We start from the raw sequence: 27,519 nt of genomic DNA on the forward strand, positions 1-27,519 counted from the left end.
GGGCGGGGAGGAGGAGGAGGAGAAGGCGTGGTCAAGCGCGCGCCTGCAGTGAGGGTGGCGCGAGGCCCGGAGACCAGCGCGAGCTTCTCGGGCCGGAGGAAGGGGCACTCGGCGCGGCGCGGCTGGGCTCGGGAGCGCGCCTGCGCGGGAGCGCGGTGGGGGCCGGGCCGGGGCCGGGCTGGAGGGCGGGAGGGCGGGAGGGAGGGGGCCGGCGGCGGCGGCGGCGGAGGGGAGGCCGCGGAGGAGTGGCCGCCGCCATATTGAGGGAGCGCTGAGGCCGGGAGCCTGACAGCGGCCGGGGCCTGGCTGTGCGGTGCGGCCGGCGGCACTGCTGCCGTGCCCTGCCCTCCTCCGTGAGGCCCGACAGACTAACGAGACCCAGCGGTCGAGGGAGCGGCCGGCTGGCCGGGCGCAGGCGGAGCCAGGTGAGACGGCCCGGGGAGGGACCGAGTCCGGGATGGGGGACGCCCAGAGCCCCTGTCCTGTCAGCAGCGCCGGGTCACCTCCCAGTCCAGGGCCCGCTGACCCCTCTCACTCAGGCCCACCGCTCCCCTGCCCCCCACATCTACCGCTGCTCCCACCACTCTTTTACTACCCCTCCCCCAGACACATCTTTTGCTGACCCTTGCCCGCCCCCCATGACCCCCGTGTTGTTCCTCCCACTACTATCTAGGGCCTGATGCCCTCATCCGTGTTCTCTGCTGACCCTTCCCTGCTGTCCCCCCAGACCCATGCCCCGTCCAAGGCCTGCTGCCCCCCACCTGTGCCCTCTGCTGCTCCACTAGACTCAAGCGTCCTGCCGTCCTCCTCACTGTCAATTAAACGCACCCCAAGATTCATCTGTGCCTCCCTCTACTTTCCTGGCCCCCATCTCGCCTCTGCTTCTCCGGACCGTCCTTGTCTCTTAGACTCTCTTGTTTACCCCTTGTCCCCTGTGCTCCCAAACCCACCTTCACTCCCCCCCCCCCCCATTTCTGCCCTCATCCTGCGCTCTCATCTCTCCACATCTACCATTATCCCCCTAGCCTCTCTCTGCCTTTCTAGATGCACTTCTGCTTCCCCTAGCCCCCTTAATTCTGTCCTCAGCCGTCAGGGTCCATCCATGCCACCCGTGCCCACCCCTCAATATGAGCCAAACTCCCTATACTCCGCCTGGCCCCATCAATCCTGGGATAGTCCATCAGTCCGTCCCAAACCCAACTCTGCTTCTCTCAAAACTTAAGCTGCTGCTCCAAAACCTAGTCCTGCCTTCCCCAACCAGTGTCTTTGACCTGTCTGCTAAATCAGTCCCCTGAGCCCCTGTCCTACCTTTGCTTCCTCCAAACACAGGCATGCTTGCAAATTGAAGCCTGTCCACCCCTGCCCTGACCCTTCTCCTCCTCTAGGATGAGCCCCCATCAAGCCTGCCTCTGCTGCTTCTAAACTTGATCTGTACCCCTAAACTCATCCTGTCCCCCAGGACTTACCTCTGCTTGCCCTCTTCCATGCCACCCCCTTGGCACTCTCCAAAACTCAGACTTTCTTGTCATAGTCCTTACTCTGTCCCTGAAGCCATCTCTAATTCCCAGCCCTGTTTTTTTCTTTTGACCCCCTTTCCTTGAGACCCATCTCCTTTCCCCACTAAATCTTTTTGATCTCCTTGGGAGTTATCCTTCCTTCTCCACCCCACCTCACCTGAGAGTTGAATGATTAAGGATTCCTACTGTGCCACAGAATTTCAGGATATACAGAGGGCAAGGGTCCAAGAGACACACAGTCCCTTCTCTGGATTATTTATTAGGATAAAATGCCTTTACCGACTTGTTGACTAGGAGCAGCGACTGGTTCGTTCTACTGAACTCAGGTGTTAGCCTCAGACCATCCCTTCTATCCCTTGTTAATCAATACTTCCCCATCGTATCCATCCCTAGGGATTGGTTAAAACTTTTATCCTTTTAATGGGAGAGACCCAAATAAAGGACCCTGTACCCTTAAATACTACCAGCTGTCTTTAGGGAACTTGAAATTACTGGGAAATGTGAATCTCTCCTTTGAGAGATAACCTGTGGGGAGGCAGTTGTATATTGTTTGGAATCTGATTAGATTCCCCTTTTCCATCTTCCTGTACCATGGATTTTATGAGAGTGAGGAGAATGTGGCAGGTGAGGGTCATGGCTTAGTTATAAAATACATTGTGCCCTGACTTACTACATTTTGCTGTAGAAGTTTTCATTTCTTTACCCCAAGAATTTCAAAAATTTTTGAGATACTACGAGAGGTTAGAGGCAAAGGGGCTGAGCAGGTGCTTGGCACTCTTGAGTGATTGAAGTGGGACTCATAAGGTTTAGTTAAGAATATCAAGTCCTGCTGGTACATTTTAAGGAGAAAGTTTTAATCTGTCTTCCTATCTTGGAACAGCTTTTCTCCCAAGAGATTGTTTTTCCATGGAGCTTAGTTCAGTTACTTGATCTGTCTTAACTATACATTGAAAGGTCTTGAGTGTTTCACATTTTGAGATGTTTGTTATTGAGAATGTATATTTGAGATGGTTGTTTGGACTAAAGTGGGGAAGAGGAGATTGTCAGGAAGCAAAAAATATGAAGTTGGCAGAAAAAGAAAAATGGGAGAAGCATTCGGCATTGAGTTTTCTTTTAAAATGTATTTCCTTGCTTCCACATTTACATTTTGGATTAATCAATTGCTACATATTATACAAAAGAGACTTATGTAATAGGTTGGTGCTGAAGATTGACAATGATTTGGTTATGGAAGCCTTTGCATCCATATTTACATGTATAGATTATAATAAAAAGTCATAACCATTTTTAGAGCTCCCTAGGGGATTGGTAAGGAAATCTCACATCTATCCAGTATTCTATCTGTAGGACTTCCAAATTAAAAATTGTATAAATTCATAGATCATTAGACCTGGAAAGGACCATATGGAGAGAGGTCCCTCCCTCCTTATTTTTATGAAGAAACTGAGGCCCAGACAGGGAGAGTGACTCAAATGTTCAAGATCACAGAAATAATAAATGGCAGAGCCAGGATTCAAGTCAGCTTTTCACACTATTGCCCTCAAGAGAATCCTTCTATTATTAAATACCTTGACCTATTTGAGGTCAGGACTGAAGAGTACATTCCATTTTCATTTGTGTCTGTTGTCTCTTCCTGAATTTGGTCAGAACATGGTGCAGATGAGGCTGAGAAACCATCCCAGGATAAACCACTTTGTTTCTTTTTGTAGACTCCTACCAACCTTGTCTAACTTTTTTCTTCATCACTTCCTGCCTTTATTCTACATTCACCTGGGCTGCTATTCTTTGTTTTCACTGTTTGTTCTCATGCCTGGAATACATCCCATCCGCCTTCAGTTACTTCTTGAAGCCCTACTCTTTTTCAAGGGCCAGCTCAGAGGACACCTCCTCTATGAAACCTTCCTTGATCCTCAGCATCCTGATGTGTGATCTCTCTCCTAATGTGAACTGTAATAACAAGCATATTGTTCTTGCTTCTGCGCTTGAGAAAATGATTTTGGTATGATGAAAACAACCCCGAAGTAGTGGTGCAGATCATAGGTCTCGTTCTAGCTCTGCCACTAACTCACTGTAAGACCTTGGGAAAATGATACAGGCTATCTATGATTCCTTCTAGCTCTATAATTTTTATGACTTTTATTTTCTATTTTGTTAATGTGTATGCATGTCCTGTTTCCCTTGACCATATGGAGACTGATGTCTTTTTTTTCCTAATTTCTTTTCACAGTAGGATCATAGATCTAGAGTTGAAAGGGTCCTCAAAGACTATCTAGTCCAATACCCTCATTTTAAAGATAAGAAAATTGAAACCAGGGAGCCTGTGACTTAACCCAAGGCCACAAATTTAAGTGCTGAAGATTCAGAAATGGGATTTGAACCCAGGCCTTCTGATTACAGAGAGCCACTGCTCTTTTCCACTCTACCATAATGCTTTCCAAGAGATGCTTAATATTTATTGCCTTTAAATACATTTGGTCACTAAACATCTCAGTGAGTCCAGCCACTTCCCTCCTGCTACATCCCTTTCCCCAGCACGAATAACACAGTGCACTTTTACCTTGACTACTAAAAATTTATATGTTAAAAATATGAAGAAATACGAAATTCTATGTAAATATGAAGAAATGACTTCTCCATTCCTGTAATTTAAATTCATATAGTTTTACAGTTGGCAGAGTTTTAGAAGTCATCTAATCTAATTCCTTTATTATAGAAAACTGAGAACCAGAGAAGGGAAGGTGACCTGCCCAAAGTAATACATTTAGTGGTACAACTTGGACTAGAGAGGGAACTTTACTATATTTTTTATACTGTATCCTCCTTCAGTGAAAACTACACTAATTTTTATAGACATTGAAATGAAGAATGTGGTGTGTAAGTGGTACCCATGACAAATAAGATAGCCTCTTTTAGGATTTATTAACTTTTGCCTACCTACTCGAAATAGGAAATCCATTTTTGTGCAAATGTTTTAGATAGCCTTACCAAATCTCGCTAAAAACGAATTTCCAGTTTCATTTGCACTTTAGTTCTCTTTCTCCAGCTTCACCGTAGTTGTTCTTTTTGCATCCCAAGTCTTGGTGCCATGGCTGAAAACAGAAATTTTTTGAAAAGGTGCAAGTGACTTTAGGTTTTTTTGAAGACAATATTGTCTAGTGAAAAGCTTGCACCAGATTTGTTGTCAGAGCACCTGTTTTCCTGTCTGAGCTCTGCATATCTAGTTTGACCCTGAATCTCTTAGGTAAGGACCTTAGTTTCTTCTGTAAAATGAGGAGTTAGAATATAAACCTCAAAGATCTCTAGATCCCAGGTGTCTATGAGACATTTTCTTTTTAATTTTTAAGTACTTCCCATTTGAGTCTCAGCCTGCTTGTAAAGTTCTCTTCCTTAATAACTTCAATAAATAAGTGACATCTATGGAAGGTTCTGAACTTGGTTCTGGGGATGTAAAGGTGAAATCCAGTTGCTCTTGAGGAGCGTACATACACGCAAAGAAAGGAGATAACACAAACTGACTGTAACATGAATCTGACAGTATGTGCTAAGGAATCCATTCAGAGTACTATGAGAAATTTAAGGAAGGAAGATCATTTTTGTACGAGGAGAATCAAAGAAGGCTTCATGGCGGAGATTTAGAACCCTGAGGTGTGGGCCCTGAAGGAAAGGGCATATTTGATTTTAGAAGGGGAGAAGTGGGATCCCTCCCATTCCCAGTATGGAAGATGGGATGAGAATTCATGATAGAGAGTAGTATGAAGGCAGATCATGGAAGGCCTTGAATACCAGCTTGAAATAGTTTGTATGTTATTTGGGTTGACACTGGGAAGTGACTAAAGGTTTTTGAGTTAGTGAAGAGCCATCGAAGCAGTGCATTTGGCAGTATTACAGTGTGGAGGATGGATTGGAGAAAAGACACATTAGCAGCAAGGAAACTAGTTAGGAGATGTTTGTTATAGTCCTAGGGAGACGTGACAAGAGCCTAAACTAGGGTAGCTAAAGTAGGAGTGAGGAGAACAAAGAGACTTTACAACTGATTGGATATTGTAGTTGAGGGGGGAGGGGACTAGTCAAAGAATGAAAAGGAAAGAGCGATTATTAGGCACCTTCAATGCCCCAAGTACTGTGCTTAAGTGCTATACAGATATCTTATTTGGTTCTTAAAACAACCCTACAAGTTTGTCTTGTTCAGTCGTGTCTGACCCTTTGTGACCCCATGGACTATAGCACACCAGACCCTTCTATTCCTCCACTGTTTCCCGAAGTTGGGCCAGTCTTCCAGTGGTTGCTTCCATGACTCTATCCATCTCATCCTCTGCTGTCCTCACCTCCTTTTGCTTTTAGTCTTTCTCAACGTTAGAGTCTTTTCCAGTGAGCCCTGCCCTCTCGTAAGGTGGGTGCTGTTATTATCTTCATTTTATATTTGAGGAAACTGAGGGAGGCAGATGAAGTAACAAGGTCACATAGCTAGTAATTGAGGTTAGATTTGAACTTGAGTCTTCTTGACTCTAGGTCTAGTGTGATTTCAAGCCTAGGTAATTGGGTGTTTGGTGGTAGCAAGCAGAAATCGTACTAAAACATTTTAATTACCTTTGCATTGAGCGAGTTACTTTCTTCAAGAAGAAGGTACCCATCAGAATTTTATTTTTTCAGACCTTTTAAAATCAATTCTTAAATTTAGGCAGCTGGTTGGCAAAGTGGAGAGAGCACTTAGCCTGGAGTCAGGAAAACCCAAGTTCAAATCCAGCCTCAGACACTTACTAGCCAGTCATGAAACCATTGTTTACCTCAGTTTCCTCATCTGTAAAATGAGGATAACAACAGTATCTACCTCCCATGAGATGAAGATTATAAAGTGCTTAGCACAGTGCCTGGAACAGAGTAAACACTATATAAATGTTTGCTACTATTCACTTGGAATCTGGATATTAATGAACTAAACATCCGAACCTTGTCTACCTGACCAAAACAGGATGTAGGAAATTTAGTAATCCTCTCGCACCAGATAGAACTAATTGAAACCTATGGATCATTTTAGAGGAACAAATCAAAATCCATTACAGAAATGCCAGAATGATTTTTACTTGATTTATATGTTCCTTAAAGACTTTTCTCCCCAGGAAAGTGAGGATTGCTAAGTGTTATTATAGTAGTAAGCTTAATAATCCTGGCACTCAGGGGGAGTCATTCTGAAAGGAATATTCCACCATGGCTGCATTTTCTCAAATGAAAATAATTAACAGTAACAATATAAAGTTGGGTGGCTTAGGATGTTGCCTCTGAGAATACATGGCTTTGTCATTTTCTGAAAAGCGGTCAAAGGTTGTAATACATTAACTAATTCAAACATCAGGGGAGCAGTTACCAAATTGATGCTTGGTGTGTATAAAACGATACCAATAAAATCATCGTTTAATGAGGAGTGCACCGGGATAAAGGTTCAAAAAATAATTTGCCAGTATACCCACATCAGAGAAGCCTGTAAACTAGATTGTAAAATCCTTGAGTGCGGAGGCTCTCGTTTAGCTTCCTTACCAGCACTGAGTATAGGACCTTCCACATAGGTACTTGATAAAGTAGAGTTAAATTCAATCCAACTTGGAAAAATGGGGGACAGCTACTGTTTTATTATTTAGTCACTGACCAAAGCTGGGGCTAAGGGAAGGCAGCTGCCTAGGGCACAGTGGTGGAAGTAGTGATTAGAATTAAAATGTACACATTTTGAATGTCAGAAAATTCTGCTTTTTGGGGTATCAAGAGACTTCTGTAGACAAATATAGGAAACAATTTTAAAAAATTGATAATCTTTTTGTTTTTGTATCACCTTCATTTCCTAATATCTATATCCTTCTCCCTTTCAGGCTGTCATCCTTGATATAAGGAAGTGATTTCCCCAAGGTCACACAGCTAGTAAGTGTCAAGTGTTAGAGGTCATATTTGAACTCAGGTCCTCCTGGCTGGTGCTCTACTCACTGCGCCACCTAGCTGCCCGATATAAGGAATTTTAAAAAGAGAAAGAAACAGCTCAGCCAAACCAGCCAACATATCAGCATCTGATTTTTATAGGCATTGTTCTATCTGCATAGTACTTTCTGCAGAGAAAAGAGTGGGGACATACATTCTCATATCTTTTCTTTGGGCCAAACTTGGATAGTCTGTTAGCCAACCAGCATTTATTAAGTGCTTACTGAGTGCTAAGTACTGTACTAAGTGCTGAGCATTCAATTTTAATTTTGTTATTTTTTTCCTTTTAAATTGTTGTGGTTACTATGTATATTGTTTTCCTGAGTTGTACTTTAAGTCACTTTGCAGCAGTTCATGGAAGTTTTTCCAGCCTTCTGTGTATTCATCATAGTCATTATTTCTTACTGTGTTGGTATTTCATTACATTCATGTGCCATTTAACCAATTATCTAATGATTGGTTTCCAGTTCTTTGAGGGAATATCATTTTCTTTTCATGTCTGTAACATACAGATGTATTTTCAGTGGCAGATCCAGGTCTTTATTTTTAGCATAGTTAAGGAAAGTTGAAAATAAAATTAGAATCAGTATTTCATAGTGGAGAGAGGGTAGGCCTTGGATTCAGGAAGATTTGTGTTCAGATCCTGCCTCTGACATATACTAGTTTTGTGACCATGAGTAATTCACTTGACCTCTGAGAATTTCAAGAAGTTGTAAGTTACAGAGAAGTTGCCTATCTTTATTGGTGGAAAGATTTTTCATTCTCAGGAGTGCCGTACCAATGAAATCACACATCTGTATCCTGCCCCCCCCCCCAAAAAAAAATTAATGAAATCATAGGATGTCAAAACTAAAAGGGACCTTTAGAGGTAATCTGATATTACAGATGGAGACACTAAGGCCTGTTTCAGGGCTTAGAGCCTGTTATTGTCTGACTGTGGGGCTAAACACAGCTTTCAGTCTACTTAGAATCATAAACTGAGAGCTGAGATGAGGATGAGAGGATGAAACTTCAGAGGCCATCTGGTTCAAATACCACCTGAAGCAAATATGCCCTTTTCCCATCTGTAAAATGAGGAGGTGGATTAGATGTCTTCTGAGATTCCTTCCAGCTTCTAAATCTATTATCCTTGGCAAGTCAGTCAGCCTCTGCTTCAATGCCTGTAATAACAGAATCTTTTAGAAGCAGCCAATTCCATGGTTAGAACCCTCTAATTGTTAAGAAGTTCTACTTTGTATTGAATCCATATCTACTTCTCTTCGGTATCGTAGCATTGGCTCTAGTTCTTCTCTCTGGGACAAATCCTGAATGTGAATTTTGACTTCAGGTTGGAAACCAGTGTTTAAGGTAAGACAAATCAGAGCTCTGGTACAGCTGTCATTAACAACGATAATAATTTCTGACTTTTTTGCCATGTGTGTATGTATATTAGACATGACTGGATATTCCCTTAGCATTTACCATTTGTATTATCCATGTGGTACACAGCAACTAACATTAAAAACTAACTACTTTTTATGAATGTCTGTGCCCTGTTTTCCTGATTGGGCTCTAAATTTCTTGAGACCAAGGATATAATGTTTTATAAAATTATAGAATTTTAAAACACAAGAAACTTTAAAAAGTCATTTAGTTTGACACCATCATTTTACAGGAGAAGGAACAGGCCCCCAAAGTAGCAACTTACCTAGGGCCACACAATAAATTTTTGACAAGAGATTGGACTAGACCCAGCTCTCCTGACTAATATGGTGTTTTATCTAGTACACCACAAAGGCTATTACAGTGCCTTATACACAGCTGGCTTTCAATAAAATGTTGTTAATGATAATGACGGCAACAAGAAAATTGTTGGCATTGCCCTAATGGTACCTGTTTGCCTAAATAGGAATCACTCTATTATAAAAGCTTCAAGATTCCTAAGGCAGGGAAATAACAGTTTTAGTAGTCTTTAAGCCATGTGGTTTTATATCTAATATTTTAATGGAAATTTTTACAAATTAGACCCAAATCGGCTAATGGTAACTTATTCTGGCACCAGTATGATTTGCCTAGCTCTACCTGCAGCATAAGCATAATTCTTTTTGCCCCAGATGAAACAGAATTAAAGAGCTGCAAGGGACCACAGATATCATTAGAGGCAACTAAGTAATGCAGTAGATAGGGTGCAGGGCCTGGAGTCAAGAAGACCAAAGTTCAAATCTGGCCTCAGACACAGGCTGTGTGACCTTGCAAATTACTTAACCTGTTTGCCTCAGTTTCTCAAATGTAAAACAAGGTTAATAATAGCACCTACCTTGTAGATTTGTGTTGAGGATAAAATGAGGATATTATTTGTAAAGTGCTTAGCAGTGTCTAGTATATGTAGTTGCCAGTATATAAATGCTAATTATTATCATTACAATTATCATCATCATTGTCGTTTAGGTTAACCTGCACCTTACTAGTAATCTTTTCTGAATCTCCAATATATGTGGTCATCTGAGGCATGCAGTCCACTTTGGGCAGCTCTAATTGTGAAGGGTTTTCCTTATATTACACCTAAATCTCTCTCTCTAACTGCTCTTAATTATCCTCTTTTAGTGTCAGTAGAATAGGATAAGTTATTCCCCCAAGAGAATCATCCATTAGTTCCATTTTTAGAACACCTGAAACATCTGCTGTCCCACATACCTGATGTGTCTGTGTTATATTACATAATCTCAACTGGGCCCTTACAACTGCAAGGCAATCCTCTTATATCTCACTAATTGACTACATTATTCCATTTACTGTCCTTCCTCAGAGACTCCATGGCACCCTCTCAGCTAAGAACATTCATATTTTACTGAAAAAATTGAGGCCATTTATAGAGACTTCCCTTTTTTCCCCTCCTGGTCTCATATCACTCAGATGCCATCTGTAACTACTTCACTCATCTCATGTGAAGAGATGGCTGTTTTCATCTAGGCATAGCCCTCTACACATGCAAGTTATTTCATTCCATCCTATCTTCTCCAACAGATTGCTCCCTCTACCATTCCTACTTTCTCACATATCTTCAATCTCTTCCTGTCTACTGGCTGATGCCCAACTTCATATAACACATCCAGATCTCCCCCAGATCTCCCCTCACCTTGAAAAACCCTCTTTGATCTATCCCTCCCTGCCACCAATCATCCCATAAAGCTCCTCTCTTTTTGTATCTAAAATCCTTGAGAACACTGTCCACACAATGGTTGCTTCCACTTTCTTTATTCTTTGTAACTCTCTGAACTCTGGTTGTTATCCTCAGTATTTAACTGAAGTACTTCTGTAAAGTTAATAGTGATCTCTTAATTACTAAATCTAATGATCTTTTTTTTCAGTTTTCATCCATCTCAACCTCTGCAGCCTTTGACACTGTTGCAGTTTCATGGTGTTGTGAGGTTGTCTTCAGTGAATTCACAGACTCATCTCCAACTTAAGCAAAGGCATTTATTGAGTGATGCAGGATCAGGAAACGTGCTGAGTTCCAAGAAGGAACCGGCGGCTTAGTGAAAGCAAGACAGATTTTTTTTCCCTTAATTTATTTTTAGTTTTCAACATTCACTTCCACAAGATTTTGAGTTCTAAATTTTCTCCCCATCTCTCCCCTCCCCCCACGCTAAGACGACATACATTCTGATTACTCCTTCCCCCAATCTGCCTTACCTTCTATCATCCCCTTCCCTTCTATTTTCCTGTAGGGCAAGAGAGATTTCTATACCCATTGCCTGTGTATATCTTATTTCTCAGTTGCATGTAAAAACGATTTTTAACATCCATTTTTAAAACTTCGAGTTCCACATTCTTTCCCTTCCTCCCTCCCTACCCTCATTGAGATGTGTAGTCATGCAAAACACTTTCATAACAGTCATGTTGTGAAAGACTATATTTCCCTCTGTCCTATCTTGCCCCCACATTTATTCTGTTCTCTCCTTTGACCCTACATAAGTAAGCATGCTTAAAATATTTGCAGAATAAATACAAGATCAATTTTTAGAAGTGTTGATTACCCCCTCCTCCCATTTACCCTCCCTTCTGTTGCCTTTCCCCTTATCCCCTTCCCCCCTACTTTCCTGTAGGGTAAGATAGATTTTCATACCCAATTAAGAGTGTATGTTATTCCCTCCTTAAGCCAGATCTCATGAGAATAAAGTTCACTTATTCTCTCTCACCTCCCTACTCTTCCTCTCCATTATAAAAGCTTTTTCTTGCCTCTTTTATGTGAGATAATTTACCCCATTTTACCTCTCCCTTTCTCCTTCTCCCAGTACATTCTTCTCTCACCCCTTAATTTTATTTTTTGGATATCATCCCTTCATATTCAACTCACTCTGTGCCCTTTGTCTGTCTGTCTGTATTTATTTATACACACACACACACACCACTATGTATTCCCTCCAATTATCCTGATACTGAGAAAGGTCTCATGAGTCACAAATACCGTCTCCATGTAGGAATGTAAACAGTTCAACTTTAATAAGTCTCTTAGGATTTCTCTTTCCTGTTTACCTTTTCATGCTTCTCTTGATTCTTATATTTGAAAGTCAGATTTTCTATTTAGCTCCAGTCTTTTCATCAAGAACGCTTAAAAGTCCTCTATTTCATTGAATGTCTGTCTTTTCCCCTGAAGTATTATACTCAGTTTTGCTGGGTAAGTAGTTCTTGGTTTTAATCCTACGGCCTTTGACCTCTGGAATATCATATTCCAAGCCCTCTGATCCCTTAAAAGACAGGTTTTTATAGGGCAAAAGATTCAGTTACATAATAGAATATATGAATATTAAAAAGGCAGAAGGAGTTTGTCAGGGGATTAGCTAATAGGGGAGGGGTCCCAGCCTTGCTGTAACTGCTCATGTAACTCTTCACAATGCATACAGAAAAACCTTTTTGGGGGTCATGTGTATATGATGATGATATTGCAATAATCCTCTCTACATCATAAGATCACCTAAAGGACAACTTTTGCTATTAGTGCACAGGTGCCTACTTAGAGAAAGTCCCTTCTATTGCTTTGGGGTCCACATCCTGCTCAGGCATCCCAGTGGTGCTGCTTTCTGATTGGCTGGCTGTTCTGGTCCTGTCTGAGATTAGATGGATGTGGTTCTAGTGAAGCAGGAGTTCATGGACATAACCTGCTGTTCTTGTGAAGCATATATGGGGAAATTAGCATATTGAGTCTGGGGGCCTGTGGTGTGGTTAAAGCTAGATTGTGTGGTCAAATCAGGACATGCCTGCTGTTCAGTGAGGCTCATAAGAAAGTTAGAATAGTGGCGCTGGGGGAAGCTATATTAGGATTCCATCAATACTGTCAGTCACCCTCTTTTCTATAGGCTTTCATGACACAGCTCTCTCCTGATTTTCCTCCTTTCTCTCATGGACTACTCCTTTTCAGTTACTTTTCATGGATCTTTTTTTTTTCTTTGCAGGGGGGAAGGCAGGGTAATTGGTGTTAAGTGACTTGCCCAAGGTCACATAGCTAGTAAGTGTGTCAAGTGTCTGAGGCCGGATTTGAACTCAGGTCCTCCTGATTCCAGGGCCACCTAGCTGCCCCCAGATTAACACTCTTAAAACTACAGCTCCTAAGTCCTGACTGGTACATTCACTTTTACTTGTCAGACAGTTGACTCAATCAGCTCAAAGCAAGCCTTTCATGGATCTTAGTCCATCTTGTGCTCATTAACCATGGATGTCCTCTTAGACTCTGTCCTGGGCCCTCTTTACTCTTAAGTTTGGTGATCTCACCAGCTTCCATGGATTTAATTATGATCTCTGTGATGATGATTCTCAATTTTTATCTGACCCTAACCTCTCTTCTGACTTCCAGTCTTACATCTCTAATTGAATGTCTAATGAATATCTAATAGACATATTAAATTAAACATATCCAAAATGAAACTTATCTCCCCTTTCCCCCTCACCCCCCCCCAGCCCTTCCCTCTTTCTAACTTTCCTATGCTTCCACTCACCCAGGCGTCATCCTCACCTCCTCTCTCCATTCCATTGCCATATCCTGTTGATTCTACCTTCACAACATCTCTTGTATGTGTCACCTTCTTGCCTCTGACTCTGCCACCACCCTGGTTCAAGCTCTCATCACCTCACCCCTGGACTATTTCAGTAGGTTGGTCTCCTTGTCTCAGGTCTCTTCCCATTGCAGTACATTCTCCATTAGCCTGTCAAATTTGTCTTCCTATAGCTCAGGTCTGACCATATCACCCCCTATATAGTGAACTCCAGGATCAGATATAAAATCCTCTATTCACCATTGAAAGCCCTTCATGACCTGTCCTTCCTCTACACCTTGCCAGTTCCTCCCCAGATATGCTGCAGTTAAGCGATACTGGCCTCCTTGCTGTTCCTCAAACAAGATACTTGATTTCTTGACTCAGTGCGTTTTTGCTTGCTATCACCCATTCCTGGATTTCTTTCCCTTCTCATCACCTGGCTTGAAGTCACTGCTAAAATCCCACCTTCTACAAGAAAGCTTTTCCTGATCTTTCTTAATGCTGATGAAGACACGGTTATTTCCAACTTACATATCTTGTTTGTACATAGTTATTTGCATATTATCTCCTCCATTGTAATGTGGCTTCCTCAAGATCAGAGCTTAGCACGGTACTTATCACATAGTGAGCACTTAATAAATGGCAGTGACTACTAAAGCAGTTAAATAAAAGGGGATGGCAGGTACTATTTCAAGACAACATTTGCACACAGTAATGGCAAATGGTCAATAAGTTGGTGATGTTGGAATTATATTTCACGTTTGTCCCTACAGTTGTGAAGTCATTTTGTATAGTGTAAAGAAACTTGACCTGGAAATTAGGAAGTAAGAGATTGTGTCATATGTGGGTTGGTTGAGGAAGCTTCAGATATTTAAAGCCTGTAGATGAGAATACTTGTGGAATTCTTTTGTATCTCTTTCTGAACTTCGTTTTCTTCTGTGTACTTTTAATGTTGTTGATTCTCTTTTCCTTTTCAGAAATCTTTTTCATTGCCTACCAACTCATCTCTTATAAATAAAACCCCTCTCTTTTAAGTATAGTCAAGTGAAACACATTGACTGTATCAATAAGTATATATCTCATTCTGTACCCTTATTCTTTTAACTGCTAAGAAGGAGAGGACTCTAGTCCCAAGGAAGGAGGGGGCCTGAGAGCAGTATCAGTTGCTATCCCAAGGGATTATTTGATTTATAAATACATAATCACATAAACTTTAGCATTTCTATATATTACCAACAAATTCCAGCAAGAAGAGATAAAAAGAAATTCCATTTAAAATCACTGCAGACAAAATAAAATAACTTTGGAGTCTTCCTGCCAAGATAAATCCAGGGACTATGTGCACATAATTATGAAACACTTCACACAAAGATATCTAAACAGTTGGAGAAATATTAATTGCTCATGGGCAAGACAAACCAATACAATAAAAATGACAGTTCTACTTAAATTCTTTAGTTCCATACCAAACTACCAAAGAATTAGTTTATAGAGCTAGAAAAAATACTAACAATTCCATGTGGAAGAAAAAAAGGTCAAGAATGTCAAAGAAATCAATTTTTAAAACGTGAAAGGAGACGATCTGGCAGTTTTGTCCAGATCTTTGTGGCCCCATTTGGAGTTTTCTTGGCGATACTAGAGTGGTTTGCCATTTCCTCCTCTAGCTCATTTTACAGTGGAGGAAAGCAAAGCAAACAGGGTTAAGTGGCTTGCCTGGGATCACCCAGTCTTCCTGACTCCAGACTCAGTGCTTTATTCACTATACGACTTAACCACAACAGCAGCAGTCATCAAAACAATCTAGTACTAACTCAGAATTAGAGTGGTGAGTAAGTGGAATAGATTATGTACACAGTATATGTTAATAAATAACCATAGTAACCTAGTGTTTGATCAACCTAAAGATCCAGGCTTTGGTGTCAAGAACCCACCATTTGACAAAAACTACTGGGGAAACTGGAGAGCGTATTGGCAGAAACTAGGCATAGACTAACACTTCACACCATATACTAAGATAAAAACAAAATGATATGGACTTAAAGAGTCACATCATAAGGAAATTAGGGGAGCGTGGAAAAATGTACCTGTCAGATCTATGGATAAAAGAAAAGTTTATGACCCAATAAGAGAGAGGATCACGAGGAATAAAATGGATAATTTTGATTATATGGAATTTAAAAGACTTTGCCCAATCATTGCAGCCACATGTATAAGAAAAACAGGAAAATAGGGAGGAGGAGGAGGCTTACAGCAAATTTCTCTGATAAAGGCCTCATTTGCAAATATATAGGGAGCTGAGCCAAATTTATAAAATTAAGAGCCATTCCCCAGTCGATAAATGGGCAAAGGCTATGAACAGGCAGTTTTCAGAAGATAAAGCTACCAATAGTCACAAAAAAAAAAGCTCTAAACTACTATTGATTGGAAAAATCAAATTAAAACAACTCCGAGGTACCACCTCACACCTAACAGATTAGCTAACACAATAGAAGAGAAAAGTGATATGCTAGAGAGAATATGGAAAAATTGAGACACTAATGCACTATTGGTAGAGTTGTGGACTGATCCGGCCATTCTGGAGGACAATTTGGAACTTTACTCAAAGGGCAATGAAACTATGCATTCCCTCTGAACCAACAAAGGTTAGAGATTTACAAATGTCTCCCATTTAAGTATGGTTACTTAAAACTGACGTAATCGCAAGTCCAGAGGACATCAGGCTCTAGTTCTCAGCTAAAGGTATGAAGATTTAAGCTTTAGCACTCACCAAAATGGACAAAATAGTAAAAAAGAATGGTAATTGGTTTGGGATCCTGGAGACCTGGGTTCTTGGCTGATCCTCACAGTGATCTCACTCTGACTGTAGGAAAGTCATCTCCACTGTCTAGAGCTAGAATGGGGGGGTGGGGGAAGGGATTGGGACACCCTAGGGATGGGGAACCTATGGCCCTCCAGGTCCTCAAGTGTAGCCCTTTGACTGAATCCAAATTTCACAGAACAAATCCTGTGGAGAACCTGTGGTCCTCTAGGTCCCCAAGTATGGCCTTTTGACAGAATCCAAACTTCACAGAACCAATCAGATTTCTGTGAAGTTTGGATTCGGTCAAAGGGCTGCACTTGAGGACCGAAGGGCCACATGTGACCTCAAGGCCACAGGTTCCCCAGCCCTAGTCTGGACCTCACTTCAACCGTCTCTCAAAGGAGTGATGGGTGATCTCTAAGGGCATTCTTCTGACATTCTTCTGATGTCCTTTCTTGTTTGGGCCTATATAATTTTCTATATTCTAATAAATCTTCTACCTTTGACTACCTTTAAAAACAAAAGGGAGAGTTATGTTTCATTTTAAATCTTTTGAAGTCATGATTGGTTACTGTGTTTATCAGCCCTGAAGTCTCTGAGAATTATTTCCAGTATAGTGACTATTCTGTAAATTGTTCTCATTTTCTCCTCGTTTCAATCTGTATAAGCACATACAGATCTATCCAGTTTTCTACAAATTCGTAGTTTCTTATGGTGCGGTAACATTCCGTAGTGTTCAGAGACCACAATTTTTTCAGCAATTTCCTAATTAATAGGTACCCACTTTGTTTCAACTTCTTAACTACAACAACAACAACAACAAAAATTATGCTATAAATGGGGTTTTTTTGTACCTAAGTCTTTCCCTTCTGTTTTTGACCCCTTTGGAGTATATACCTAGTGATGGTATCACTGAGTCAATAGGGTATGTACAGTTTAGTGACTTTTGAGGTAGAATTCCAAATTGCTTTCTAGAGTGGTTATACCAATTGTTGGCTCGACCAACAGTGCATTGATATCTTTGCCTCCCACAGCTTTTTTAACAATTGCCTTTTTTACATCTTTTATCATCTTTCTTCATATGATGGGTATTAGGCGAAGTCTCAAAATTGTTTTAATTTGCTTTTTTCATATCTATCTGGAAAATTTTTTTCATATGGCTTTTGAAATTCAGTTTGCGTTTCTTCATTTAAAAACTATCCTTGTTCCTTTAATTCTCTCTTCGCCAAACTTGTTCCCAGAAAAGGGAATATTCAGAGAGATCTTATCAGTCATTCAGAATCTACAGCTTCTGAGGACTTTAGAAATTATTGTGTGCAACCTATGCCTGAACAGGCATCCCTTTTACAAGATCCCCTGGCAAATGGTTATCCAGACTCCATTTGAAGACCTCTAGTGATGGGGGAAATCCACTACCTTCCAGACACCATGTTATGCACCTGGCCCCACCTGTCACCAGACAGGATTGAAATTCCTGAACTTAGCTGATTGGTCATGAGCTGGTGGCACAGTGGATAGAGCTCTGAGCCTGGAGTCAGAAAGACTTCTTTTCATCAGTTCAGATCCATCCTCAGACACTTAATAGCTGTGTGATCCTGAGGAAGTCACCTAACCCTATTTGCCTCAATTCCTCATCTGTAACATGAGCTAGAGAAGTAAATGACAAACCACTCCAGTATCTTTGTCACGAAAACCTCAAATAGAGTCATGAAGAGTCACACATGACTGAAACTACTGAATAGCAACATCAGCAGGTATCCAAGTTAGGTCAGATTTCTTCCTTCAAGCTTGGATCCCTTGGCTTCTAGGGACTGTGTCCTTGTAGAGGTGAAAAAATTGGGCTGTCAAGTCAGAGTGGGGAAAGGAAGAAGGTGGAGAAATCATCAATATGAGGGTATACTACTGTGGAAAAAATACAAAGATTTTGAGTTGGAAGTTTGGGGTTTGAATTTTGTCCTCAGCTCATCGTATGTGGGGTGAGTAAATAAGGGATTTGGGGAGAAGGTAATTGGATCCGTGAGGTTAGTAATTCACTTAACCACTATGTATTTCAGTTTAAAAGTAGCCCTGTCCATTGTCTTGTTTGATCCTGATAGCAATCCTGTGACAGAAGGTGTATACATATTATTTCCATTTTACAGATGAAGAAACTGAAGCTCAGAAACAGGAAATCACTTAACTTTTAAGTGGACAAAGCAAGAGTCAAACCAAAATTTTCTGACTTTTAATTACAGTGATTTTTCTACTACCTGATCTCTCTTTTGAAACCTTATAGCTCACTGTAGCTACTCCATCTTGTCCTCTGCTCCTTTGGTTCTTGCTTCTACCAATTATGAGATGGAGACAGTCCAAGAAATAATAAGAGAAAAAGTTACCTAATGAAGAAGGGTGGACATTGTTTGGAAATCTTTGTCTAAATATTGAGACTTGCAGAGTTATAAGTAAATTCAACATATACAAAGTTGCCTGCAATTTTAACTATTAGGAGAAGCTTTCTGGCTTTGGGAAAATTAGTTATTTAACTGTTAAATGTGTTACAAAATTACTATGAAGTAAATAGAAAGATAGAAATAGGCTGCTAGTCCTGAGTATATTCTGGCATTCCAGGAAATTTATTCAATGATTATTACTAGTTAAAGAATAATAATTTACCATCTATTTTTTTCCTTGGTCTTTGTTCTTGATTATTTAGCCTGCAGATGTTTTTCCTGAAAATAGGACAGAAGTACACATATGTTGTTAAAATAGTAATGTAATTATACTGGAGACCACCCTGAATACTTACCTTTGAAAACTTCATTGTAGCTTCAATGCTGAGATAAATTTTATCCCAAGTGAATTATATTTTTATAAAGGCTGTAGTTAAACTAGCTTAGGATCTACATCTGGTGTATACCATATCAACAAGTAGTAGCTTTCACCTTTGGAGCTAAGCAGAATTATTCAAATGGTGGAAATGCAGGAAGATCTGGTGTAACGTCAGATTCAAAATTAATAAGAATGATTAATTCTTAATGCCCTACCAACTTAGATTTTTAATCTATAAGTGCTAAATTACCTGATAAACTTTAACATCTCTTCAAAAAGAATGGATTCTTGACTTACAGCCCTGACAAGCCCTACTGACTACCATTTTAAAGGCCAGGAGAAACCTGATACTCTACACATTACATGTTTAAGAGTACCAGTAAACTGGAAAATAGTAGTATCATCGGATTTAGGACCCAAAAGGACATTAAAAATGTCTTATCAGATTCTTAACCCTGGGGTTAATGAATTTGGTTTTTGTTTTTTTTAATATTTTGATAATTATATTTTAGTATAGTTGGTTTACTTTGTAATCCTATAGATCTTATGATTTAAAAAAAAAAACAAACATTCTGGAAAAGTGTCCACAGGCTTCATTCACTAGCTAGTCAGAGGGTTCTGTGACACAGAAAGTTTGGTAAGAATGCCTGATCTAGTCCAGTTTACTCATTTGACAAATGAGGGAATTGAAGTCCAGAAAAATAAGGTTTGGAACCTCTTCAGATCTTGTAAACATACAAGATTTGAACCTAGGTGCTGTGACCCCCCGATCCAGTTCTTTTCCCCATATACCACACATTATTTTAATGTGAAGGAGTTTCTTATTTCACAGCTTGCTAGTCATGTCTCTTGAAGCAATAAATGGTTAAAACACTTTTGCTTTCTTAGTACGTAATTTCTTATATGGTGGGATTGAAACATCACAGAATCTAAGTATGGGAAGTCCTTGAAAACCAGTACATTGAAGTAGAAATAGAAAGAGAAGTAGATCAAGTAGTTAGGAAACCTAAGCTCCCATTCTAGTTCTGCCACTAATCAACTTCAGGAAAGTTTCTTCCTTTCTATGGGCCTTTATTTTCTCTATAAAATGAGTGCATCCTAGATTATAAGGCTAATAGATTTAGAGTTGGAAGGTGTTGTAAAGGTTATGTATTTCCAACTCCCCATTTTATAATCGAGGGAAGTTAATCTTTTAGGTCCCTTCCAGCTCAGTCTTCCTTTGATTCCATAATATCCCAGGAGTTTCAGAACAAGGTCCTTTCTTGAGACAAAGAAGCATAGTACAGTGGAAATAACATCCTGGGAGATGAGAACTTGCTTTCTAGCTCAGCTCATTCATTGATAGCCCTTATCTTTTCTGGGCCTCAGTTCCCTCCTTTATGAAATGAGTGTTGTATTAGAAGATCCCTTTCTTGTACTAAAAATCTATATGATTCAGATTAGTCAAAGGCTCAGAAAAGATGTCTGAACTTTAAGTACTCATGAATGACATATAATTGACAGATTATCTAAAGAAACAAAAAAAATAGTAGAAAAGAGAAAGTTGTTTCTTGGATAGAGAAATAGAGTAATTAGTAGGTTTGGGTTATCCATACTGAATATCCTAGAACTCAAAACAAGTCAGGGGTTTCTTTCTGCAAGGAGAGGGAGACTGGGGCTTGCCATTTGCATTCTTTTGGATTGGAAGACCAGAATCTGGACAGGGCATGTTTTCTTTTCTCCAGTTTAAGAGTTTTGTACGTAGAGGAATCTGGAGTGCTGCAACCAGACTTAACTGCTGGCATCTTATTGATCCATTTGTTCAACCTCTTGAGGTAGAGAGGTTGTTGAAGGTTACCAAGTATGCAAGTAGAGCATTTTAGTTAAACAAACATTAAGCACTGGTGCATCTTGCTTGTCTCTTTTTTCTCTGCCTCTGCACACTCATGTTAACCTCATCAATTCCAAAGGGTTCATTTCTCTTCTCCATGCAAGTAACTTCTAGATCTATATAAATCTCCCCTGTATTGTCTCCAGAGTTCCAGTCCTGTATCTCCAAATGTTTTTTGAATATTTCCAACTGGATATTCCATAGACATCCCTAAATCAACATGTCCAAAAAAAAAAGCCCTCAATCATCTTTCTCCTTAAACCCCCACTTCTTTTTCTAACTTCCCTATTTCTGTTCACCAACACCTAGGTTCACAACCTCAAAGTCACCCTTAGTCCTTCTCTCTCCATCTACCAACAAGCCTTAGTGAGTCTCCTTCCACAGCATTTCTTCCGTTTCTCTTTATTCACAGTCATGACCCTGGTTCTGGCCATTAGGCACTTCCTGTTCCTTAATTGGGGTTTCTGCCTCCAAGTTTCTCTTATCTCCTCCACCAAACTGCCCAAGTGATATTCATAGAGCACAAGTCTGACGATTTCACCCCCTTTCTCAAAAACCTCAACTTGTACCTCATATTGCCTCCAGAGTTTTAAAATACAGATTCCTCTGTTTCTCTATTACATTTCTTCACAATCTGGCTCCAGCCTACATCTCCTGATTTATTGTACATTTTTCCCCCACTTTAAGGTTCAGCCAATTGGCCTTCTTTCTGTACCTTACATATGGCATTCCTTCTCCTTTCTCTATGCCTTTGAGCAAGCTGCTTCCCATCTGTGGAATGTATCCCTCCTTACCTTACCTTTATGCTTAAGGTACTAAGTAAATGCATTCATTCAGAAAAAACCTGAGCTGCCTTGTGCTCTACTGCAGGGGTGCCCAAATGGTGGGTTGTGAGCCACTCCCCCAGCCCGTAAGCTTGTGTTACTACTATTCTCATCCCTGGCAGAGTTGCCCTTTAATGTTTCTTTCAGAGAAGAATTAGAATCTTAATGCATGTTCTATAGTTCTTTAAGGTTCACAGAACACTATTCCTCTTCCATCAGTGGCATCTACAGGCACAGACAGGGTTAAAGTTGGATACAAAAGGATACTGGGGCCAGAAACATATCTCTGAATGTTTCCATCTCTTTTCAAGGCCTTTAAAAATTATTTCCAGCTCTAGCCCAGAATGCTTCTATAGCAACTAAGTACTTATTTTTTTCCCCAGCAGCTTCCTTGAACTCGATGTACTGAATGATAATCATTACCACATCAGCACAACATTCATGAATCTCCTTGACTTTCTTGCCATTTGCCAAAGAGACCTTATCCGGAACTGAAGTCCTAGCTGTATTCAGCTGTTTCATTGATTGACAAGAGGTGTGAATTTAGCCCTGGGGAGCTCTGTTTGATTTCCTTTCCTAACTGGACTGTTTTGCAAAGACTATGTATGTTTTTCAGTTGCATTCTAGAGAGGCGCTAGTTCTGGTGGAGCTTGACTAGGACTGATGAGTGGGAGTTAAAGAGCCAGATTTCAGCACAATATAAGGAATAATTTAGAGCTGGGGGAGAGATGTTTTAGTCTAGCAGTTCTCAAACTTTTTGGTCTTGGGACCCCTTTACACTCTTAAAAATTATTGTGGACCTTGAAGAGTGTTTGTTTATAAGGATTTCACATATATTTGCCATATTTTAAATTAAAATGTCTTAGTATAAAAAATTTTGACCTTGAGGACCCCCTGAAATACTGGGCCACACTTTGAGAACTGCTGATCTAGCCCAACCCCATCATTTTACAGATGATGAAAATGAAGCCATGCCAGGTTAAGGTCACACAGCTGAGTAGTAGAACTGGAGTTTTGAACTGAGGCCTTCTGACATCAGATGCTCATATTCTTTTAACCCAATTAAAGCTCTTCTGTAATGAAATGGGCATTCAGTCAACAAACATTTTTTTTTCTGAGTTCATGTTTTATTTCAAGAACTATAGGTTACATGCTAGATTGACAGCAGGTCCTTTAGCCAGGGAACTTGATGATGGACAAAGTATACACATATACACACACACACGTACTGGGCTCTATTTCTGTTGCTTTCACAGCTGGAGTTTTTTTAGACCTTGCCTTGAAGTAAAGTATGAGCAAAGCAATTCCTCCATAAGTGGCCCGTACATAATTCTTTCTGCCATTAAGGGTGTATGAATTGAAGTAGTTCTTAAAACCAGTGAAATGATACTGACTGTCAGATTCTGGACCTGCCATAATTGAAATCCCGATCGCAGAAGCCGCTGCAGCCGCTGCCCTTCACTGTCCGCTGCCACCACCCCCAACCCCAACCTCAACAAACATTTTTTAAGTGTCTTCTATGTGCCAGGCACTGGGGTACAAAGATAGAAGTTAGTCAGCCTCTGCTCTCAAGGAGCTTAACATTCTGTCAAGGCAGGAATGAGACACAACATTTGGTTTTTTTATGGGAAGACACCAGTAGCTGAAGGGGTCAGGAAGGGCTTCATGTAGAAGAGGGGTGACTAAGCTCACGCTTGAAGGAAATTAGGAATTCTAAGAAGCAGAGGTGAGGAGAGAGCTCCGAGCTTGGGGTCAGGCAATATACAGACACTGAGAACAGGAGGTGGTATAATGTGTGGGAGGAGCAATGGAAAGGCTGGTGTGCCTAATCTTTATTGTGGGTGAAGTGCCTTATGGATGATAAGGATCACTTTATCAGTTCAGCTAAAGACTAAATGGCTACTTGTCCTAGGGATGGCTCTATCATTGATTGAATAAACTCTAAACTACGTAGTCTGTCAGTTAGGATCCTCAACACCTTCACAGCTGCTTGCCTTTTCAGGCTTTCCTTATTATTTCCCTGCCTTTGTACTTACTGTGCTCCCGTTAAAGCAAACTGCTTGTGTTCTTGGTACATACCTAGTTCATTACTATTTTTGTGCCTTTGGTCACACTATTTCTTTATGCCTAGCATGATCTCTCCCTTCCTTTCTTCCTGCACTTTCATTTTAAAAAACCTTACCTAGATTACTTTAAGACTCAGCTCTCCAGTTCTACCTCCAACTGCCTTCCCTAACATCTCAGAAAAATTTTTTCCTTTCTCTAAACTTGAAAAAGTACTTTGCACTTTTCTCATATTCTCCTTATTTTACATTACAGTTATTGGATGGTACAGTCCACTTGTGTATTTTGTGAACAATTACCCCACCCCCTCCCTTTTGTCCCCTAGATTGTAAGTTCCATGAAGGTAGAGACTACATTATTTTTGCATTGGACCTTCCTCCCACCCGGAAGCAGTTGTTATTGTAATGGAAAAGACTAATCCCAGTTGTTACAGTTAATCAAACCCAGGATCCATAACATCATATCATTTTTTCACTATACCATGCTGCTAACAAAGACAAAACAAACAAAAAATTCTAATGGACCGGATTGATTTGAGAGGTGTTTGTGAAGCCTTTGTTGATTGTACCCAGCCCATGAGCTTTCTCTGCTGAGACAGCCTCAATTTTTACTCATCTGTAAAATGAGGGTCATAATACTTGAACTATGACCTTCACAGCCATCCACTCTAACCTGTTCATTTTACAGATGTGGAAATAGCCCTAGAAAGCTTAAGTGATTTGGTCTTAGTTATACCGGTAATACATGGCAGGACTGAGATTTAAACCCTCCAGGTCCCATGACACCAAATCCAGTATTTTTTCTACTGCGCCATGCTGTCTTAAAAAAGGAAAAGCAAAACACTAGAATTATTTCTAAGGAATCTCAAAAACAGTACCCACTCCTCTCTCTTAACCCCTCTAGCATGTGTTGCTTATCTTTATCTGGCAGTTAATGCTGTACTTCTTTATGACAACCTGGACTGTTGAACTGTTTCTACTACTTAGTTTTGTGTGCTGCTATTATTTAGTTTATTTTGTTGCCAAAATCCAGAGCTGTTAAAACTTTGAGTTGGGGGAAGGAAAGGGAAAAGCATGTTCCAAAGCCAAGTAACTGTAATTATTTTTTTTTACTAACCCATAGAGTAATAACGATATTTGGTTAAGAAAAGGGTGGTAATGTCTAACTTAAGAATTTACTAGGGGAAAAAAATCTTTTCAGATTGTGAAAACTGAGGAATGGGACATACTTGAAAGAGTTTATCTTAAATTTTAATTCAGCAAGTACCATATTCTTCCCTTCACTGATAGAGAAATACATTCTTTCTATACCTTCTTTTTGATCATGGTGTTCCACGATCTGCAGCCATATGGCATTACAAGGAGAATATTGGTGCTAAAGAGATGAACATCTGCTATAGTAAGTTGCTTGTGATGATTGTGCAATTTTCCAAATGCAGTCCAGCGTATTCACCTCTTATCCAGTTCTAAACTCAGCTCATTTTCCATTTGCTGTGGCCAGGGAAGTATTATAATATGGGCTTTAGGATAGATAAAAGTTGCTGCCCTCATTGAGTTCACAATTTAGTTGGGAGTGGGCAGAGAGAGGAGAGGTACAGGCAAACAAAGAATTTGGGGGGTCTGAGGTCTGAATTGTTCCTTTAGCTTGATGTTTCAAATCATCTATAATCTGATTTCATCAGTGGCTCGCTGTTGCCTTTATGATAAAATGAACTCCTCAGCTTGGCACTTAAAGCCCTTTACAATCTGACTACAACCTGTCTTTCTTGATTCATTTCATCTGTGTTCTAGGCAAAGTGGATTACTTGCTGTTCTCCCACATGACATTCTATCTCCTGCCTCCGTGCCTTTGCACACTGCCCCACATGCCTGGAATTCTCTTTTTCCTCAACCCTCCTCTTAGAATCTCTAACTCTATTCAAGACTTAGCTCAAATGCCACCTCCTACAAGCCTTTCCTGATGCCCCTAATTATGCTTCCTTCCTTCAAACTATTTTTTATTTGCTTACTTTTCTATAGTGTCATTGTTTTTCCATCAGTAGAATATAAGTTCCTTGAGGGCAGGACTGCTTTCCTCTTTGTCTTCGTTTTCCCAGGATCTAGCTGGTTCTAGGGACTCAACACATGTTTAGTAAATTGAATCTCATATTTCTCCTCACAGTACATTTCAGCCAAACTGAACTGTTCTGTCTTTCTGTGTTTTTGTTCCCTTTGCCTAAAAGAAGGGTGGGGAACCTGTGACTTTGAGACCACATGTGGTCTTCTAGGTCCTTGGGTGCAGCCTTTTGACTGAGTCCCAAGTTTTATAGAACAAATCCTTTTATTAAGGGGATTTGTTTTGTGAAGTTAATTCACTTATCATGTATTGTATTTCCTTACCAAATTGTGAGCTCCATGAGGGCAGGAACTGTGTCTTTTAATCTTTGTACCTTCTCTTATGAATATAAATGAAAAAGCATTTATATGCTATTTACTAGGGATACAAAAAGAAAAGGCAAGACAATTTCTACTCTAAAGAAGCTCACATATGAATAGAGGAGACAACATAAAAGAGTTCAGATGAGGGGCAAATGGAAAGGTCCAGATGCAGCCATTGGTGCTGGGCTGTGAAATGGCGAAACCCAATGTTTTGTTTTTTAGGTTATATAAGTAGGTCAGTTGACAGTGCCAGGGAACTGTAGGGTGTACAGATAGGGCAGATCATAAGGCCTAGAAGACCTTAGGGGGCAGTGGTAAGGCCTGGTGGTTTTCTACATCACTCCCCTAATGTAAGTGTTAAATAGACTATATATATCCATATGAGGAATAGGGTACTTAGACAAAGTAGTATGTGGTATTCACGTTAGTCCTTAGAGTTGCAGATCATCTTGCATGAGACAAAAGCATTCACTCTGTTTCTAACAATTCTTTCAGGTGAGTCATTAGCATTTGTTAAGAGCCTACCAGGGATACCAAGAAAGGCAAAAAAAAAAAATAGCCCCTGTACTCAAGCAGCTCAGTCTAATGGGAGAGACAACATGCAAACAACCATGTACAAACGAGATATAGCTAGAATAAAATGGGAGTCGTCTTAGAGGGAAGGCACTAAGATTGAGACCTGACAAAGGCTTCTTGTAGAAAGTAGGTAAGTTTTCCTAGTACAATGAAAAAGTATGAAAGTATGGAATTTCATAGCCAGATTTCATGTGAACGTAGGCCTAGTAATGTGCAAACATCTCTTTTCTAATATACAAACATCTCTTTTCTAACCAATAGTCCTGTGTTACATATATAGAGAAAAAAAATTTGAAAGGAAAACATTTTGTACTACTGGGCCACGCTACATACACTGGCCCTGGTCATATGGATAGACACTTATCTCTGTAAACCAGGTTGTAAAATTCATAATGGCAAGGATGAGCATAGGATATGGTGAATCAACCTTACTGGAGTAAAACATTGTATGTTAGATAATAGTGGGAGATAAGATTGGAAGCATAGGTATGTACTACTCTGTGGAAGGTATTGAAAACCAGACCAAGGAATTTGGATGTGATCCAGTGAGGCATTGTGGTACAGGGGAAAGAATTCTGTGTTGAGAATCAGGAGACCTGGGTTTAGGTCTCAATGCTGCCACAAACTAATTGTGTTATCTTGGGCAAGTCATTTAGCCATTCTGGGCCTTA

General features: G+C 40.3%; 1 protein-coding gene across 1 annotated transcript in view; it reads left to right on the plus strand.

Moving 5' to 3' along the window:
* The first annotated feature begins 203 nt into the window (after nucleotides 1-203).
* Nucleotides 204-27,519, plus strand: part of FZR1 (fizzy and cell division cycle 20 related 1) — a 72,219-nt gene continuing 44,903 nt past the window's right edge. Inside the window, exon 1 of the mRNA XM_036759323.1 lies at nucleotides 204-425. The gene's annotated coding sequence lies outside the window, so the exon portion shown is untranslated. The remainder of the gene's footprint in view (nucleotides 426-27,519) is intronic.

Source organism: Trichosurus vulpecula, chromosome 1 (genome assembly GCF_011100635.1).
Source record: "Trichosurus vulpecula isolate mTriVul1 chromosome 1, mTriVul1.pri, whole genome shotgun sequence".
Lineage (NCBI taxonomy): Eukaryota > Metazoa > Chordata > Mammalia > Diprotodontia > Phalangeridae > Trichosurus > Trichosurus vulpecula.